Source organism: Orcinus orca, chromosome 15 (assembly GCF_937001465.1).
Source record: "Orcinus orca chromosome 15, mOrcOrc1.1, whole genome shotgun sequence".
Classification (NCBI taxonomy): domain Eukaryota; kingdom Metazoa; phylum Chordata; class Mammalia; order Artiodactyla; family Delphinidae; genus Orcinus; species Orcinus orca.
In genome coordinates, this window is record NC_064573.1 from 82,139,774 (window position 1) to 82,156,056 (window position 16,283).

At 50.7% G+C, this 16,283-nt stretch overlaps 1 protein-coding gene across 4 annotated transcripts in view; it reads left to right on the top strand.

Moving 5' to 3' along the window:
* Positions 1 to 4,487, top strand: part of MLXIP (MLX interacting protein) — a 60,310-nt gene extending 55,823 nt beyond the window's left edge. For 3 of the 4 annotated variants that reach the window (XM_033440883.2, XM_004276698.4, XM_049698096.1), the window contains exon 17: positions 1 to 4,487. This exon is cut by the window's left edge and continues 253 nt beyond it. The gene's annotated coding sequence lies outside the window, so the exon portion shown is untranslated. The other variant, XR_004486984.2, reaches the window with a different exon arrangement.
* The last annotated feature ends 11,796 nt before the right edge of the window (positions 4,488 to 16,283 follow it).

Genomic DNA, 16,283 nt, shown 5'->3' on the forward strand with positions numbered 1-16,283 from the left:
CAGAACGCCGCACTCAGGTCTGAAGCAGGTTCGGGTCCTGCCCAGAGCAGCAGCCCAGCTTAGGGAACCCCTTGCTGTGAACTCTGACTCAGCGACCTCTGTCACCGACCTCCCCTTCCCTCGGGGTAGCCCGGGTGAAGGGGAACAAAGGGGAACGCTGCCCGTCCCTGTCCTGTCCTGTCCTGTCCTGCTGGTGGGATGTCGGGGCCACGGCGGCAGTGCGGGGAGCAGACGGGGCAAGAGGGGGCATCACCCGCCCCCCCAAGTTAGGAAACACGAGGGTCCTTCCCGGCTCCTGTCTAGAGACTTACACACGCTGCCTCCTGTCACCTCTCAGGCGCCCGTGGGGCAGTTAGAAGGCATCCTCCTTCCTGCCCCGACTCTGACCTTGTAGATAGATTGGACGTCTGCTCAGGCTTCGCAGGGCCGGCTGCTGGGGAAACCCCGCAACACACGTGTGCAAAGTGGTGGGTGCGCGTGCCCGCAGACAGGAACGGAAGCACAAGCGATGCGGAGCTGCTGCTGGCTTGGAGGGCCGCTCGGGCGGGACTTCGATCTGTCCTGATCTGGTTCCACTTGGCGTTGCACCTCCGTGGTGACACCGGCCTGAGAATCACGTGGCGGGGCTCAGCTGGGGCCCTGCCTCCTCGTTCTCCACCTGCTTCCAAGCCGTAGCCGGGCGGGCGGCTGTGTTTGATGGATGCTGCTGGCCCTTCGGGTGCAGTGTGTGAAAGACCAGGCTCCACAGTGCTGCCATCGGCCTGGTCGCCTTGTCTGGATTGTCCAGCTGGGAGCCCCAGATCATAACAGTTCCTGGACCAAAGACGCCACCACACCCAGCGTCTGTCTCGTGTTTGGAGGCAGAAGTTGAATGTTGACACCAGGCTCCGAGGTGGCTGCCTCGGAGCTGTCTCTAGGCGGCTCCAGACCAGACTGTAGAAGAGTTGTATTCAGATTTGGTCCAGGTGGAGGGGGCAGCAGGCTGTTTCCGGATGTGGGAATTGCACTTGGAAGGGTTCAGAGGAGGGCACGGCAGGAGGGGCGGTCCCGGGCCCGTCCTCCTCTCGGTGTGTCTGCAAGAGCAGCTCCAGATGGAAGGATGCTCTCTAACACTCAGGAAGCCCAGCCAGGGGTACCTCCTCATTGAAAGAATGTGCTTTTCACGTCCTGCTGTGAAGTTCAGAGGCCAGCAGGCTTCCCGTTCAACCTCTGTCCTCCGGACCCGAGATGGAGACTGGGCAAGCGCTGGGCAGACCAGGAGCCCAGGGGCCCCAGGAGGGGCCGCTGCGGGCCACCCTCTGAAGCTTGGATCATTTCGGAGGCTCCTGCTGGATCCCGGAGGCCTGTGGAAGGTGCTCGGGGGTGCAGGCAGCCCCACCTCAGCCTCGGCTGTCGGAGGACGGAGGCGGGGTCCTCTCTTTGCCGCTGGCTGTGCCACTGCCCCTGCCATGGGTCACGACCGATCACCTGCTTCCTCGTCCGTGCTCCAGCCCCGTCAAGGGCGCCTCAGCGGCACCCCTTCCCCTCCCCAGAACCCGTGTTTACAGGCCTTCGCATCGCTCTCCTGAGGCGCGAGCACGCAGCGAGGCTGGGCCAGACCTTCGTTTCCACTGGGAGGAGGGACAGGAACTCAGCCTTCCCCCGGAGTGGACACGAGGTCTCCCTCAAAAGTGGAAGAGCACCGTGGTAAGAACTCCGTGAGGCTCAATAGGGAAGAAGGAAAGCCAGAGACGTTCCAGCCATGAGGCCTCGTGGAGGGTCCTGCCCTCGGCCTCACCCCGTTCCTGTGCCTTCGTTAACCGCGTGGTGGCCGCGGAGCTCGGCCTGGCCATGGCCTCTCCGAGATCACTAGCTTTCTCCCCACCCCTTGCTGGGAGTCTTTTTTTTTTTTTTTTTTTTAGCTCCATGGGATATAAAATTGGCCTCTTCCTTCTCTGGCCTACCTCTCCCTCCCTTTGGCTGATGTAATGTTCATGATTCTGTTTTTTAAAATATTTAAGGCTGTTAGGTTGTATGAGGCATTGAAGGCTGTGTGTGTGTGTGTGTGCGCGTGCGTGCGTGTGTGTGTGTGTGCGTGCGTGTGTGTGTGTGTGTGTGTGTGTGTGTCCCAGCAGACGTTTAACTAGATGCATGTTTTGTTTTGAGCTGTTTCCTTACATCCGTTTCTCTTGGTGCTCACCGTCATGGCTGTAGGGCTGCAGAGCCGTATCTCTTACTACAAACACGTTTGTTTCTTGCCCTGGCAGTTTTCCTGTTGTGGATTCTTGCCTGATGAGTCTGGCCAGACGGGGGCCTAGCCTGGACCTCTGTCCTGGGGCCCCAGGCCGGGGTGCAGGGAACCCGGGACCCCCCGCCGACCGCTTCCAGTGGATGCTGTAGTTTGTTTACACTCACTTTCACCCCTCCTGTCCCTCCTCCTGTAAAAGAGACTTAAAAATGCTGATGCTTTGGAGAATAAGAAAATCAATCTGAGAAGGAAAAAAAAAAAAAGCCCGTCTGGCACGTAATCTCTGAAAGTGTTTCTGTGAAACCTTTCTGTGCCGCCACCTCCCTTCCCACTGCTGGTTGCTGTTTGACACCGTGTGGGAGATGCAGGGAGAGTGGGGCTTTCCGCAGTTGGCTGGCCCGTCCCTCCCTCGGTCTCAGGTGGGTGACATCCAACTGTCACCCCTCTCCCACCAGGCCCCCAACCTGGCTGGGGTTTTCAGGGCACAAGGGAAGAAGCAGCCCCGGCGTCAGGAGTCAGTGTCGATGTGAGCACCAGGTCTCGTTGGGGAGGGACTGGCAGGGCGCTGCGGGTGACCCCGTGCACCCAGCTCCCTCTACTCTGTCCTTGTGACCTGGTCCCGCCTCCCTTTCTAGATAGCGCTCAGCCCTCCAGCTTGTTACTGCTCTGGCCGATAGAAAGAGAAACTTCGATTCTTAGGGGACATGGCATCCCAGGGTGGGGGCCAAACCCCTCGTCCCTCCCCAGGTGAAGGGGTGCGGTGGCCTCCTCTCAGCCTGGGCCTCCCCTCCCTGTACAGCCGGCTCTCCACCTGGATGAGTGAGTCCGAGCGGCAGGCTCGTCGTTGTTTTCAAGATCACACGTTCTCGCTGTCCAGCTGAACGAGGGCTCATCAGGGTGGAGCTGGGGCTGTCCAGGGGGCCCGTCTGCCCGCGGCCTGCACACTTGCTCAGTGTGGACCCAGCCCCGCGCTGGCTAACCTGTCCCACTTCGGTTCTTTTATCTCACCTGGGCTGCAGGGGGGCAGGCTTGGAACACCGTTTGTCAGAGCAGCTTGGCTTCCTTGGTGGTGGGCCTGCTGAGGAGGGGAGCTGGGGCGCCCCAGTGTGGGCTCAAGGGCAGCAGTGGGCGGGGGTCCTTGGCTCCATGCCCTTGGTGCCTCGTACATGAAAGAGGATTGTCACCACATCTGAGCACAGATGACAGGACAGGACAGCGAGGGTGGAGGGTGGAGGAGCTTGGACCTTCAACACGTACATTTCAGTGGTCGCGTATCCTTGACCCGCTCAGCAGGCAGGTGTGGGGATCGGAGGGGCTCCAGGAGCAGAGAGAAGCCTCAGGACCCCCCGGCTGCCTCCACACAGATCACCTGCCCTGTTTTCTTTTCCTTCTGACGCCTTGGCTTTTCCAGCTCACCACACAGGGCTGTTTCCTGTCGAGGCTTGTGAAAATAAGCCTTTGATAAAGAAAAGGGAACTTTTCCTGTTGAATGTTGGCTTTCACTATGCGTGTGTGTGTGTGCGCGCGCGCGTGTGCGCTTGCACAAGCCTGTGTGTGTGTTTGTGGGTGTTTACTTAATGGAATTTTATTTTTGTGAAATTCTTTTATAATTATGTAGCAAAATTCAGCTCCATCTCCCAGTCCAACTTTTGGTTCCAGAGTCAACCCTGGGCGTCACTAATTTGAAGAATTCTCTCCTGGGTTTCTGAACGGAGATGCGCCACTGTCAAGAGTTGAGGTTGTGGAGAGGGTTGGGAGAAACAAGTCTGATGCATTTCTGTAGAGTTTACATCCTGCAGTTAAAAGGTAGGAAGGGCTCGACCAGGGAGACACGAAGCCCAGGCTATGTTTCTTGCGAGGGAGCTGGACCGCGGCCTCAGCCCGAGGTGCCCTGCTGCTGCTTTATCTGAATCTGTTCACACGGCTTGTTTTGCTTGTTTTGTAACGCCACAGCTGAAACAGCACGTTCTTTTCCTTTTTTGGGTTTCAGTTCATTGTGTAAATGGTTCATTTTTTCTGTTGTGAGCTCTGGTGACTGTGTCAGGCCTCCGGTAGGAGACAGTCACCCTTGTGGGCAGAAAAACAAAACCCAAGGAGAGTTTTGTGAATCGGAGGCTCCCTCAGGCCTGCGCCATCCAGAGACGGCCCTTCATGCTCCACTGTTGAAAAGCGAGTTTCCACCAGCTGTATTCAACACTACAATGCAGTTCAAAAACTATATTTGCATCCAAGACAATAAAAAGCCGTATTTTTTTGAAAAGCCTGTGCTGTGTGGTCTTTGCTACCCTGCTGAGCAGTGGAAGAGGTGTTACTGAGATCAGAGCAGTGATGCTCACGCCTGACTCACTCGTGCTAGCCTTGGGGGAAGTGGGTGCAGCCTGGAGCCGAGGGGCTGGGAGTGAGGAGACAGGCCTGAGGCAGTGGGGCTCCGGAGGTGGCCCTAGAAGACTGCAGTCCTAAAGAGAGGCCTCCGCCGAAAGGCCCGACAGGACAGATTCTGCCCGTGAACTCACCAGGGCCAGGTGCTCCAGGCTTTTCCCAGGTGGACAGAGTCCAGGGGTACTTGTACAAAACTACCCGTTTCCTCGTGTGGAACTCGGGCAAGCAGCAGCCGCCCTGCCCTCTTTACTGGGTGGGCACGAGGGTCACATGAAGTCACGAGCGTCTGGTGCCCAGAAAGCACAGGTTATCACCAGTGTGGCCAGCACTGGCCCCAGCACAGAGCTGTTGGTGGGGGGGGGGGGGCTGCGTCGTGGTGATGCCCCCCGGGAGGGGGGGGCCCTGCTGACTATTGACCCGACACTGTAGACAGAAAATGCTGGGAAGTTGACCAGCAGAGATGTCCCTTTGTTGTGCTGAGATGTTGATGATCTCTGTTTAATCTAAAAGCCTTTCTTTCAGTCCTACCATCTTCCTGTGCCCCCAGCTCCTTGGGGCTGGGCAGGGTGACTGTAAGATGAGCCGTGCTGTCCCCTTTCAGGCTGCCGGCCCCTCTACAGAGCTGCTGGCTTGCTTCACTGAGCAACTGCCCGGATCCATATCTCCTAAGATGCAGTGGGTTCATATGCAGGCCCTTGTTTGATCAACCCCCCACGCCTCCCCCGAGGAAAAAAGTCTTCATGACACAAAGCCAGATTTGGAGCCGTGAGAACCAGGGCCCCCTGAGAGAGGTGAGTGGCTCATGGACTCCTTGAGACTAGGAGGAACTCAGTTTCCATTGACCTCATCAGTGGGTGTCCAGTTGGTTCTTCTAACTTTTTTTTTTTTTTTTTTGAGGTACGCGGGCCTCTCACTGTTGTGGCCTCTCCCGTTGCGGAGCACAGGCTCCGGACGCGCAGGCTCAGCGGCCATGGCTCACGGGCTCAGCCGCTCCGCAGCACGTGGGATCTTCCTGGACCGGGGCACGAACCCGTGTCCCCTGCATCGGCAGGCGGACTCCCAGCCACTGCGCCACCAGGGAAGCCCGGTTCTTCTAACTTTTTGAGCCCAGCCCCATGTTAGGTATGGGATCTTAAAGATAGTTGGGGTGTAATTAGGAGAAGAAGGGAGGGTTTGGAAGTGGGGAGGGAGGAGCGGAGTGTCTAGAGGGACAGACCAGGGCACTGGAGCTTCCCTGCCTCAGTGTCGGGCACTGGGCCACATGCCCCACTCTGGACAGTTCTCGAGTGGGTGGTGTGGTTATTCCCATTTTATAGAGGAAGAAATCAAAGTCGTTTCCAAGGTGGCGAGGCTGCATGGGTCAGAGCCAGAAGGCTAAAGGTTCATTTTTTATCCTGTAACGGGCCTCTCCATCCACCGAATCCGGAGGGTTATCCGTGACGTCCTTCCCCTCCCCTTCCCCTCCTCCAGCAGCAAGTCCTGTCGAGTTTGTCCTCCAAATGTCTTCCAAACACATCATCCACTTTTCTCCAGCCTCACAGTCATCATCACCCAAGTCCGAGTTGCCATCGTTTCTCAAGTTCACACGATGGTGTCGTCCATCCCTTCTCTGTCTTGTAGCCTCGACCTTATAGTCAGTGGGAGCTTGAGGAAGTCCTAGTCCGGCCACAGCACTGACTCCACGCAGCCGTTCAAGGGTTTCCAGATAAAGGTCAGTCCACCCCGCTCCGTTGAGCCCATCCTGCCCCTCCTTGCCTTTCCAAGCTCATTTTTGCTCTCTTCAGTTCCTTGAACATTCCATGCTTTGTTTTGTTTCACTCTTCAGGTTTTCCCAAGGCCTCTTTCCTCTGCCCAAGCCTTTGCCCGTCTCCACCCCTTTTCCTGAATAGCTCCTATTCTTTCTTCCCATTTTAATCCTTAAATGTCAGTTCTTCAGAAAGCAGCCCTAATGTTCCTCCCACCAACACACAGGTGTATGCACGCTCGCCCACGTACGCGCACACACGTGCACACACCAAGTCAGACCTCAGAGCAGCTGTATTTCCTCCGGATGCTGGTCATGTTTGTCATTATCATTTATCTTCCCCGCCAGGTTCTGAGGCCCATCAGAACAAGATGCCCATGGCCACTGCTGTGCCCAGCTCAGAACCAGCACGGCAGGTGCTCAGGGCACCTGCCCAGTGGCCCTCAGCCCCAGGCCCTTCCACCAGCCCAGCGGCCCCTTCAGCACCTCCATGTCAGACAGGCGGAGGGTGTGGGGAGCCTGACGAGACGGGGCGGTGGGGGCAGGCAAGCAGCAGGTGCAGAGCTCAAGCTCAAGTGGGTGTCCTGCAGGGTTTAAGGTTGGCTCCTACGATTACATACTTAATACATCAACTTCAGTAATTCAGGTTGTAGATATGATTAGAATAGTCTCCAAATGGCATTTGAGAGCGTTTCATCTTGGATGTGGACTTGATTCTATAGAACACAGTCTGCCTTCTTTAGTAGCTCTGTTTTGTATGTCAAGCTCTGAATTTAGCCTTGTGTAGGCTGCTGGGATTACACTCAATGCGTGTTTTACCTTTTTACTTCAGAAAATCTCCAGCACACACACAAGTAGAACAGTACAGTGAACCCCTACCTACCCATCATCCACTGTAACGATGACCAACTCAGGGCCAGTTTTGTTTGCTATATACCTCACCCCCACCGCCATCATTTTGAAGCAAATCCCAGACACCATATGGATTTCATCTGTGAATAGTAAATGTGCTTTTGTTTCCAGAATTGCATCTACGCCTGCAACGTTGGTCGTTTGAAAACGCCCGAAGGCTTTGTGAAAAACTACCAAGGCACAGTTGATGAGAAACCTGGGGCGTAGGGAGTTCTGGTTGATCAGCTTTTCTGTTTCACTGAATCATTAGCTAGAAAACCCTTATTGTTTAGAGAAGGGGAAAAGCTTTCTAAGTGTGTACTTTCATGCCTTATATGGGTTTGTACAGCAAACAGTCTAACCTCTTGATCTAGTCTGACTGACTGTTGCTCCTGGGGGATGTGACTGAACAGGGCTGGTTGGTACCATTACAGGTTTGTGGCGGGGATGGGGCCTTCCCACCTGTCCCCTTATCTGTCCCGCAGCCCAGGTTCCAACCTATCGGTGTCTCCTGAGTCCCCAGCATAACTGAACACCCTCCCCACCCGCCATAGACAAAGGATCCTCCAGTTCCGTGCCCCGCCAGAACACCTGCCACAAGTTCCCCCAGCTTTCTCTCTTTCCTCCAGACTTTGATCAAGACACATGTGCTGAAGGATGAATTTGTACTCAGCTCAGGGGACACACGGTGAGTTTATTGGAGACACGACAAAAGTCTGTCTTGGTACCAAGGGGTGGGGAGAAGCACGGGGTGCCAGGGTGCCGTAGAGGAGCGGCAGGGAGACTGCTGGGGGGGGGCGGGGAGGGGCTCAGGGAGCGGCCCCTGGAAGGTGGCCCCCGAGCCAGGACCCAGCAGGACAAGAGTCAGCCATGCAGAGGGGGCAAGACCTGTAGGGAAGAGCACATCTCATGGGAAGAAACGTTGACCAGACGCAACACCTGCCTTCGCATGGAACCTTCCCTCCCTCTCCACTGGGGCTTTTGCTCGTCTATGGCCTCTTCCGTCCCGTGCAGTTTTCTCTTTTTCCAGTTGACTCCTTCCTCTCCCCCGAGAAGCGTCTCAAGTCTCTCTCCTCATAACCAGCCTTCCTTTAGCTTTCACCCTCCCCGGCCTAGAACGCATTCATTCCCACATACTCCACATCTCCCTACATGGCGTTGCCATCTGCCCAGTCGCTCAGGCCGGAGACTCACACGTCACCTTCGTTCTTCCTTTTCCCTCGCTTCCCACCTCTGATCTACCAGGAGGTCCTGTCAGTGGTCCCGCAAACCAGCTCGAACCCAACCGTTTCTCCCCACCCCCACTGCCACCACCCGTCCGGACAGTGTGCATTCCCAGGTTCCTCCTCTCGCTGCCCTCTGTCATCAGTTCCCCCCAGAGCTAGAGCGATCCTTTTAAAGACACCTACCACTCACTGTCCTTCCCCTGCTTAACGGTCCAGAGGCTTCCTGCCGCATTTAGAGGAAAATCCAAACTCCTCACCCTTTAGCTCCCGACTGCCTTGCGAGTGACAACATTTCTGGGCCCGAAAATCTGTAAGATGTGGACAATAATTACGCCTGGGGACTTCCCTGGCGGTCCAGTGGTTAAGGCTCTGTGCTTCCGCTGCAGAGGACGTGGGTTCGACCCCTGGCTGGGGAGCTAGGATCCCACTTGCCTCGAGGCGCGGCCAAAAAAAAAAAAAAAAAAAAAATCCCCACGGTAATTCCGCCTGCCCCGCTGGATCACTGTAGGGGTTCAGGGTGCTTGTTTTATAATCAGCATCTCCAGTGTCAGCTCCTCTTACTCTTCTTTCCCTCCCACCTTCTCCCCCGTCCCCTCTTCCAAAGTTCCCCGTTTTTATTAAGGCATTGCTAAGACCATCCTCCCTTTCTTTTTTATTGAAGTGTAGTTGATTTACAATGTCATGCCAATCTCTGCGGTATAGCCGAGTGACTCAGTTATACACATGTAGACATTCTTTTTCATATTCTTTTCATTATGGTTTATTACAGGATATTGAATAGAGTTCCCTGTGCTATGCATTAGGACCTTGTTGTTTCTCCATTCTAAATGTAATAGTTTGCATCTACCAACCCCAAGCTCCCAGTCCATCCCTCTCCCTCCCCCCTTCCCCCTTGGCAACCACAAGTCTGTCCTCTATGAGTCTGTTTCTGTGTTGTAGATGGGTCCTTTGTGCCATATTTTAGATTCCACATATAAGTGATGTCGTATAAGACCATCCTCCTTTGTAGGACACTGGACTCATTCTAGTTCTCCTTCCCCACAGCATCCTGTTCGCCCCCTTTTCATTTGTCAGATCTTGTGCTGTGAATTCTTTCTCTAGAACGTCGCTGACTGGTCCCGGGGCCTCGCCGCGGGCCCAGCTGGTACGGGTCAGAGTTGAGCTACTCCCCAGTGAAACTTCCCAGCTCTGGCCTGAAAAGTTCAGGAAATAGCATGGAGCTTCCCACCACACCCATCCTTTTGTCAAAAAATCTGCCCCCTCCCAGCCCTTGAGAACTTACTGCTCTTTTAGAACAAAGCCCCACCCTTAGCCTGGCCTTCAGCTCAGCACTGACACTGTCTGCCATTACAGGTTCCAGGCAAAACGAACTCCCTGTGGTTGTGCAGTCACACCCCGCACTTCTTCCCTCTGTTCCTTCGCGAGCACTCCCCCCGCCCCCCCGGAAGGCCGGGTGCTTCCTCCTCTCCGTAGCCTGCCCTGGCCTGGTCCGCCCCACTTTGGACTCTGAACTACCACCGGTGCTCCATTTCTGTCACTTACGTCACATGCTACCTTTTTTTGCTTGGTGCTGTAAATGTCAGTACTGCGTTCATAACATCACCTCTTCCTAAGGTAGGAACCACATCTCGTTTTATCAGTCATCTACCCTAGCACAAAGCTTTGGTGTCCTGAGCTTATGATCTAAGTCATATCTACTGCTACCTGCCCTATGAAATAGGTACTGTGATTATCCCCACTGTAGAGATAAGGAAGTTGAGGCTGAGAGAGTCACAGAACTTGCCCAAGGGCATCATCACGGAGTGCGAAGCTGAGCTGCAGGCCCAGGTGAGTCTGACTATAGCGCCTCCTGCAAATGGTAACAGCCGACACGCACGTGCCAGTCCCCAGGCTAGACATCTTTACATAACCTGTTGTTATCCTCAAAAGACCCCATATGGTGGGGATAATTATCCTCTTTTTACACTGGAGAAAACGAAGGCTTACCCTCTATGATAAGAGCACTCAACAGACTGGCAGTAGAAGGGCAGTTCCTCAACCTGATAAAGGCATCTACGAAAACCCCACAGTGAACATATTTAATGGTGAAAGACTGAATACTTTCCATCGAAGAGAGGAAGCAGACAAGGATGCCTGCTCTCACTAGGACTGGACAACACTGTCCCAGAGGGTCTAGTCAGGGCAGATTGACAAGACATAGAAACTCAAGGCATTCACTGGAAAAAAGGAGTAAAACTCTCTCTCTGTGCAGATGACACGATGCTTTATATAGAAAACCCTAAAGGATACACACACACGCACACACACACAAACACACACACATACACATAAGAGCTAGTAAATGAGTTCAGCAAGGTCCTAGGACACAAGGTCAATATACAAAAATCAGCTGCATTTCTGGACACTAGCAATGAACAACCCAAAAATGAAGAAACAAGTCCATGTACAATAGCATCAGAGAGAAGAAAATACTTAGGAATAAATTCAATCAGGGAAGTCTAAGGCTTTTACACTGAAAATTGTAAAGCATTGTTGACGAGTATTATTCAGCCATGAAAAGGAATGAAGTACTGACACAGGCTACTACATGGATAAACCTCAAAAACATGGTGCTCCGTGAAAGGAGCCAGACACAAAAGGCCACACGTTGTATGAGCCCATATAAGTGAAATATCCAGAACGGGCAAATCCACAGAGACAGAAAGCAGATTGGATGTGGTCGGGGGAGGGAGAGCAGGAGCGTACTTAATGGGTACGGGGTCTCCGTTTGGGAGGATGACAGTGTTCTTGGGACTTAATATACATGGTGGTCACGTGACATTGTGAGTGTACGAAATGCCACTGAATTGTACACTTTAAGATGGTTAATCTCATGTAAATTTCACCTCAAATTTTTTTTAATGTTGACAAAAATTTAAAGAAGACCTAAATAAATGGAAAGACATCCGGTGTTCATGGACTGGAAGACAGTACTGCCAAGATGGTAATACTCCCCAAGGTGACCTACAAGGTGCAGTGCAGTCCCTATCAGAATTACAACTGTATATTTTTTTTTGCAGAAATGAACAAGTTGATCCTAAAATTCATATGGAAATGCAAGGGACCCAGAATAGCCAAAACGATCTTGAAAAAGAAGTACAAAGTTGGAGGGCTCACACTTCCCAATTCAGAAACTTACTACCAAGCTGCAGTAATCAAGACAGGGTGATACTGGCATTAAGACAGACATGTAGATCAATGGGATTCTAGTCTATCGAGAGTCTAGAAATACACCTATAAATCTATTATCAAATGATTTTTGAGAGGGATGCCAAGACTCTTGTGGGGAGAGAATAATCTTTTCAGTAAATGATGTTGGGACTTAGAAGAAAACCGGTCTAAATCTTCATGACCTTGGACTGGGCAACAGTTTCTTAGACATGACATCAAAAGCACAAGCAACCAAAGGAAAAATAGAGTACACTTCATCAAAAATAAAAATGTTTGTGTGTCAAAGGACACGATCAAGAAAGTGAAAAGACAACCCACAGAATGGGAAAAACTCTTTGCAAATCATATATAAGACAAGGGGCTGGTACTCAGAACATATGAAAAACTCTTACACCTCAATAATAAAAAGACAAGACAATTTAAAAACAGACAAAGGATTTGAATGGATCTTTATCCAAAGAAAATATACAAGTGGCCAATAAGTGGCCATCTTTCACAAGAAAAGATGCTCAACATCATTAGTCAGTCATTACGGAGATGCATATTAAAAACCACTGTGAGGGCTTCCCTGGTGGCACAGTGGTTAAAAACCTGCCTGCCAATGCAGGGGACATGGGTTCAAGCCCTGGTCCGGGAAGATCCCACATGCCGCGGAGCAACTGAGCCCGTGCGCCATAACTACTGAGCCTGTGCTCTAGAGCCCTCAAGCCACAACTGCTGAGCCCGTGTGCCACAACTACTGAAGCCCGTGCACCTAGAACCCGTGCTCCGCAACAAGAGGAGCCACCGCAATGAGAAGCCCGCGCACTGCAACGAAGAGTAGCCCCTGCTCGCCACAACTAGAGAAAGCCTGAGCGCAGCAACGAAGACCCAACACAGCCATAAATAAATAAATAAATAAACAAATAAATAAATAAATTTATTTTAAAAAAAACTTTAAAAATGAGGAAAGACAGCCCTTTATAGATACACATGAGTGATAAAACAATGATTCTCAAGTTGGGGAGATCAGAGAGAAGTGTCAGAATCAATCAAAGTCTTTTTCAAATGATAGGAGTCCTTGACCTTATCTCCATTTGGAGATGACGTGGAGAACCACGACTAGCAAGCACGTGCCTGTAGCATCCCTCAGAAGTGGAGGGGCAGAGGCGGAAAGTCGAGATACAAGATGTGGAAATAATCAGGAGGATCACTTCATATGAATGTGTTAATATATATATTTTGTGGGTTTTTAAAGAAATTTTCATTGAAATATAGTTGATTTATGATGTGTTAGTTTCAGGTGTACAGCAAAGTGATTCAGTTAAACACATATATACGTATCTATTGTTTTTTTAGATTCTTTTCCATTATAGGTTATTGCAAGATATTGAGTATAGTCCCCTGTGCTATACAATAGGTTCTTGTTGGTTAACTATTTTATATATAGCAGTGTGTATATTTTAATCCCAAACTCCTAATTTATCCTTCCCTCCCCTTCCCCTTTGGTAACTATAAGTTTGTTTTCTATGTCTGTGGGTCTGTTTCTATATATTTTTTGGGGGAAAAAAGAGGTGGTTTTGGGAGAAAAGAAAATCTTCTCCTAAATAGAGTTGAGAGGTGAAAATGGAGTGAACTTGAATACAGAGGGCACAAGTCACTGTGGGATGCTAGTTGGATCTGTCCTTCTAAAGCAGAGCCCCCGGGCCTTCTCTGGTGGTGCAGTGGTTAAGACTCCAAGCTTCCAGTGCAGGGGGCCCAGTTTCAATCCCTGGTCAGGGAACTAGATCCCACACGCATGCTGCGACTAAAAGTTCGAATGCCCCAACTAAGGAGCCCACGTGCTGCAAGTAAGGAGCCCATGAGCCGCAACTAAGGAGCCTGCCTGCTGCAACTAAGACCCAGAGCAACCAAATAAATAAATATTAAAAAAAAAAAACGAGGGCTTCCCTGGTGGCGCAGTGGTTGAGAGTCCGCCTGCCGATGCAGGGGACGCGGGTTCGTGCCCCGGTCTGGGAGGATCCCACATGCCGCGGAGCGGCTGGGCCTGTGAGCCATGGCCGCTGAGCCTGCGCGTCCGGAGCCTGTGCTCCGCGGCGGGAGAGGCCACAGCAGTGAGAGGCCCGCGTACCGCCAAAAAAAAAAAAAAAAAAAAAAAAAAAAAAAACGAGAGAGAAAAAGCAGAGCCTCCCATGAACCGCTGACAAAGGGCCTCAGAAGCTTTTTCGGCAATAGAGCAAAATGTTTAGCTCTCTGGTTTCTGTAGTGGGAGAAACCTCGGTTCTGATCTCAGCTTAGCTGCTTCTTAAGCTTAGGGAGTAGCACCACCAGCTAAAGAACTACTTAAATCTCTGAATCATGATTTTCTCATGTATAAAATGTTGATGACAATACAAAAATTGTTCCAAGGATTGAGTGTGATAATGTGTGTAAAACAATAGGCAGTCAATAAATGATAGTTTTTATCATTGCCTATTCCAAAAAAATTTAAAAAATTTTAAAATTAAAAAATAAAAAAAAGAACACTGTGAGAGCTTCCCTGGTGGCGCAGTGGTTGAGAGTCTGCCTGCCAGTGCAGGGGACGCGGGTTCGTGACCCGGTCCAGGAGGATCCCACATGCTGCGGAGCTGCTGGGCCCGTGAGCCATGGCCGCTGAGCCTGTGCGTCTGGAGCCTGTGCTCTGCAACGGGAGAGGCCACAACAGTGAGAGGCCCGCGTACAGCAAAAAAAAAAAAAAAAGGACACTGTGAGATGCCTCTTCACACCTACCAAGCTGGTGATAATAAAAACAAAACAAAACAAAGCAAATGGAGAATAAGAAGTGTTGTGAAGGATGCGGCGGGCGATATTGGAATCCTTGCACAAGGCTGGTTGGAATGTTAAAATGGTGTGGGCTCTGTGGGGGAGTTTGGTAGTTCCTCCAGAAGTTAACTCCAGAGTTACTATGTGGCTCAGCAATTCCATTCCTAAGCACATGTTCCAAAGAAATAGCTGTGTGCAGATACTCATAGCAGCACTATTCATAATAGCCAAATGCAGAAACAACCCACGTGCCCTTGAAGTGATGAATGGATAAACCAAAGGTGGCATATCCATGGAGTGGAATATTATTCAGCCATAAAAATGGATAAAGTACCGACACAGGCTACAACATGCATGAATCTTGAAAACATTATGCTCAGTAAAATAAGCCAGACTAAAAAGGTCACGTATTGTATTATTCCATTTCTATGAAGTGTCCAGAATAAGAAAATCCATAGACAGAAGGTAGGTTAGTGGTCACCAGGGGCTGAAGGGTGAATGGGAAGTGACTGCTACAGGGTACAAGGTTTCTTCTGGGGGTGATGAAAATGTTCTGGAAACAGATTGTGGTGATGGTTGCTTACTGTGAATATACTTACATACAGACACACACACAGCTAAACTGCATACTTTAGAGAGATGAAGTAGTTTATGTAAGTTACATCTGGTCCTAACTAGAGGACCAGAAACTGGAACCCAAGAATATCTGCTTTTACACCAATGCTGTTGGGGGAAGAATGTTTCCAGGGCCCTTGAATAAGTAAATTAACAGAGTTGAGATGTCACAGAGCCTCAGAAGTATCGTTTTGAATATTCCTTCTCATTATAAAATACTATAGTTTTGGAGAGTCCATAGAAGGGCTGAGAGAAGTAATATTGGCTACACTGAAAAATCGGTTATACTATGCAAGGACTAATCCGCCCTGATGCTCTGCTTCGGTTGTGCCCTTCAGCTGGGAGTCTGAAGAGCAGATGAAGAGCTGTGAACAGGGAACTCTAATTTCAGAGATCAGTGAGAAGGAATGACAAACTCTACAAGCCCACTACTGTGGTGAACAGCCTTGGGACAGCCAAAGAATTTTACCTTTACCCATATATGTAAAGCTCTCCATTTTTCATCCTCTCTTCTCTGACAGCTATTTATTTCAAAATTTAAAATGTGTTTATTTTACTGATTTCTAAAATAATACATATTAATTTTAGAAAATTTGGAAAGTCCATAAAAATATAAAGAAAATTATCCTTGTCCCCAAAGATACTTTTTTCCAGTCTTGCTTTCTGTCCCTATACTATATAGGTATATACACACGTTTTTAAACTCAATGAGAATGATGATAGATACAGTTTTGTATCCTGCTTCTATAAACATCATATTTGGAGCATTTTACCATACCATTAAATATTCTTTGAGGAAATGATTTTGAATAGCCACATAATACCATCTTATAGAGACACAATAGGGTTTTTTTGTTTTTTTGCCATTTCCTTATTTTTAGTCATTTGGGTCACATGGCAGCCATGAAAATGTGCCTCTCAGATCTCCTACTTTGAAAAGCTAGTGGACTGGGGGTCCCAGCTGCTGTGCTCTGAAGCCCAGCGGCCCATCACGCAGGGCCCTCGTCCCCCACAGGCCCCTCCCAGCCAGTGACAGGGCGGCAGGGACACCGAGGCTGCCTCACTCCTGGGAGGTACGAGGTCCCTCTGACAAGTGACTTGGAGGATTTCCTGACAGCCTTGCTGATCTCTCTCAGCAAAGCACCTCAGGGTGAGATGCTGCTTCCTGCCCTCCTGCCTTCTCTCTTCTCTTCAGTGCAGGCCAGGCCTG